Consider the following 4201-nt stretch of genomic DNA (forward strand, 5'->3'; position numbering starts at 1 on the left):
TTTCAGTGTTGTCCCCTCCCTTGACACAAGTGTCTTTCTCTTCCCATTTCCCACCATCCACCAGCATCCCCTTCCACTCCCACCCACCCCCTTCAACACCCATCTCCTGTAGTCTAGCTCTTGATCTGATAGCTTCTATCTCAAACTTTATCAGCTTCTGTGATTCCAAAGAGTTCAGATGCTGACAATTTCTAATGCTGTGGCCAGTGTCTCTTATGTTTAGAGGTTTTGTCTTGCAGATCTAGTATATTGATTGTTTTCCTGGCCTGAGGGCCCCAGCAAGTTCTGCTCTGTCTTGACCTGCCAGGCCTTTGGGTCATGTTTACCTTTTGGGGTAGGACGGGGAAGCTGAAGTCTGCACTCACTGACCTATCTCTTCGCTTCTGAAATTCCTAATTTTTGCTGAGTTCTGCCTTCCACATGTGTCCCAAGGATTTCCAGCTCTGCCTTGACTTGCCAGGCTTGTGGATCGTGTTATAAAATGTAATTTTTTCCAGAGTACCAAGAGCTCTCTCAGGCTAATGGCTCCTAGTGGCTTTTATTAGCATTCAGAAACAAAGGAACAATTCACAAAACTTAGAAATTACTTCATAGGGTAGCATAGGACAAATACACTGATAGATAAAAGGCATTTATTCAAACAAGACTTATTTGTATTGATTAATTGTATTGCTATCAAGACTTCTTTGTCTTTATCAACTATGTTGCTGTGTTTTATTATATTCATAAAAACCTTATCAGGAACAAGAAAGTATGCTTCTATCTTCAAGGGAGTATGTTTCCCAGGATGAACAAAGGCTACTTGCAGTCCTCTTTCTTGGCTTGCCTCTCATGCAAGTCATGCAGCCAATTCCTGAAGACAAATATCTCTTACCTTAAAATAATACCACAGTGGTTCTACCAGAATTCCCAAGATTCAGAAACTTCTTCAGGATTTCTTCACTGGAAAGGACTTGAACAATAGCATCAACCTTGATATAGTTCTTGCTTATGGCTCAGCTGTCCAGGTGGCTATCCTCTCATGAGACAAATCAGAAAATATTCAAGATTTTCTGCTCCTGGATGTCACTCCACTTTCTCTTGATATTGAAACTGCTGGTGTAGTCATGAATGTCCTCTTCAAGTGGAATCCTGCCATTCCTACCAAGCAGACAAAGACATTCACAACCTTCGGGCAACTAGAGTGTACTCATTCACTCATTCGGGTCTGTGAAGGTGAGCATGCCATGACCAAAGGAAAAAACCTGTTTTGCAAGTTTGAACTCACTGGGATATCAGGAACCTCTCGTGGTTTTCCTCAAATTGAAGTCACCTTTGATATTGAAGCCATTAGCATCCTTAATCTTTTGGCTGTTGACAAGAGTACTGGGAAAGAAGACAAGATTACCATCACTAATGATAAGGGCTGCTGCTTGAGTAAAAAAGACATTGAAGATAAGAAGAAAAGAGATAACATGTCCTCTAAGAATTTCCTTGAATCTCATGCATTTAATATGAAAGCAACAGTTAAAGATGAAGAGCTTCAAGGCAAGATCAGTAACAAGGACAAGCAGAAGATCATTGACACTTTTTTTTATTTCCTGGCTACTGGTGCCAAGAGTGTTGACCGTGGAGCCGAGCAAACTGAAGCTGTGAACTATCTCAAACCCTTCGCCATCCATCCTGATGCTACCAATTGGTCCAACGGTAAGAATGTTTGTCTTCTTGACATTGAGCCTCAGTCCATACTGAAGGCTGCAGTCCTTGCAGTAAGTGCATGAGGTCCTCCTCAGTTTCAGCAAGCAGGGTTGTGTCATCTGCATAAAGCAGATTGGTGATAGATCTTCCACCAATCCTAACACCACACTTCTCCTCATAGAGCCCAGCCTCTCTTTGTATAGATCTTTTGTATTTCTAGTTAGGTTCACTCCCAAGTATTTCAATTTGTGTTTGGCTATTGTAAATGGGATTGGTTTCTTGAATTTCTTCTCTGATATCTCTTTGTTATTGTAGAGGATTCCCACTGATTTTTGGATATTGATCTTGTATTCTGCCACGCTAGTAAATTATTCTACTATCTCCAACAGATTTGTTATTGCTGTTGTTGAGTCCTTGGGGTTTTCTGTGTACATTGTGATATCATCTGCATATAGCAATAATTTAATCATATCTTTGTTGATCTGGGTGACTTTTATTTCCTTCTCTTGTACTATTGTCCTAGCAAGCACTTCCAATACAGAATTGAAGAAAATTGGTGACAGTGAGTTCCTTATCTGGTCACTGTTTGCAATGAAAATGTTTTTAGTGTTTCTCCACTCCAGGAATAGATGGTATACCAATTGACATATTTCAGCTAACAGATGCTTCCCTGGACATGCTCACCAAGTTATGCCAAGAAATCTGGAGAACAACCACTTGGCCAACTGACTGGAAGAGATCTATATTTGTTCCTATCCCAAAGAAAGGTGACCCAACAGAATGTGGAAACTACAGAACAATCTCACCGATATCACATGCAAGCAAGATTTTACTGAAGATTATCCAAAAACGACTGGAACAGCACATCAGCAGAGAACTACCAGAAGTCCAGTCTGGGTTTAGAAGGGGTCGTGGTATTAGAGATATTGTAGCTGATGTTCGATGGATCTTAGCTGAAAGCAGGGAATACCAGAGGAATGTCTATCTGTGTTTCATTGACTATGCAAAGGCATTTGACTGTATGGATCATAACAAACTATGGCTTACTCTGAGAAGAATGGGAATCCCAGAACACTTGATCATTCTAATGCGAAACCTACACTTGGACCAGGAGGCAGTCATCAGAACAGAGCAAGGGAACACTGCACGGTTCAAAATTGGGAAGGGCGTACGCCAGGGATGCATCCTATCTCCATACCTTTTCAACCTGTATGCAAAACAGATTATGCGGGAGGCTGGGCTCTATGAGGAGAAATGTGAGGTCAAGATTGGTGGACGATTTGTCAATAATCTGCTTCATGCAGATGACATAACCATGCTTGCTGAAACTGAAGACGACCTGAAGCACCTGCTGCAGAGGGTCTAGGACTGCCAGCCTCCAATATGGATTGAGGCTCAATGTCAAGAAGACAAAGATTCTCACCACTGGACCAATTGGCAGTATCAGAATGGATGGTGAAGAGATTGTGATTGTTCATAGCTTTAGTTTGCTTGGCTCCACAGTCAACAGTCTTGACACCAGCAGCCAGGAAATTAAAAGGCGCATTGCCATGGGAAAGTCTGCTGTTAGGTACCTCTCCAAAGTACTGAAGAGCAATGGTGTTTCTCTGGAGACTAAGTTGTGTCTGATACAGGCTATGGTCTTTGTAATCACTTGTTATGCATCAGAGAGTTGGACAATGACCAAGGAGGACAGAAGGAGAATTGATGCCTTTGAGCTGTGGTTCTGGAGAAGATTATTGAGAATACCATGGATTGCTAAGAAAACAAACAGATTTGTCCTGGAAAGGGTTAAACCGAGTGGCTGCTCATTGGAGGCAAGGATTCTGAGGCTCAGTCTAACATACTTTGGACGTGTTGTGAGGAGAGACCGGTCCTTGGAGAAGGACATCAGCTTGGGAGGGTGGAGGGACAGCGCAGGAGGGGCAGGCACTCTATGAGGTGGATTGATTCAGTGACTGGGATAATTGGGATAGGAGTGTCACAGACAGTGCGATTGGCACAGGACAGAGCAGCGTTTAGGGTTGTTGTACATAGGGTTGCTATGAGTCGCAAGCGACTCAACGGCACATAACAACAACAAAACAAAACCATTGAGAATGATACTGTCTCTTGGATTTGTACGTAAGTTTTTCAGCATATTGAGGAAATTCTCTTCTATTTCAATTTTGTCTTTTCAGGAAGGGGTGTTACATTTTGTCAAATTTCTTTTTCTGTACTAGTTGTTAAAATCATATGGTTCTTACTATTTACTTGCTAATATGATGAATTGTGTTGCTTGTTTTTCTTATGTTTATCCTTCCTTGAATACACATTGTGAATTCCAATTGGTCATGGTGAATTTTTCTTTTTTCATGTGCTTTTGGATTCCATTGGCTAGGATTTTGTTAAGGATTTTTGCATCAATATTCATGAGAGATAATGGTCTGTAGTTTTCTTTCTTGGTAATATTTACTGAAGATTATCCAAAAATGATAGGAAAAGCACATCAGCAGAGAACTGCCAGAAGTCCAAGCTGGGTTTA

General features: G+C 41.4%; 1 pseudogene; it reads left to right on the top strand.

Moving 5' to 3' along the window:
- The window catches only part of LOC102848003, a 40550-nt pseudogene that overhangs the window by 22347 nt on the left and 14002 nt on the right, over positions 1–4201 (top strand).

The sequence above is a fragment of the Elephantulus edwardii genome, unplaced genomic scaffold (genome assembly GCF_000299155.1).
Source record: "Elephantulus edwardii isolate Elephantulus edwardi_28Jun2011 unplaced genomic scaffold, EleEdw1.0 scaffold00504, whole genome shotgun sequence".
Lineage (NCBI taxonomy): Eukaryota > Metazoa > Chordata > Mammalia > Macroscelidea > Macroscelididae > Elephantulus > Elephantulus edwardii.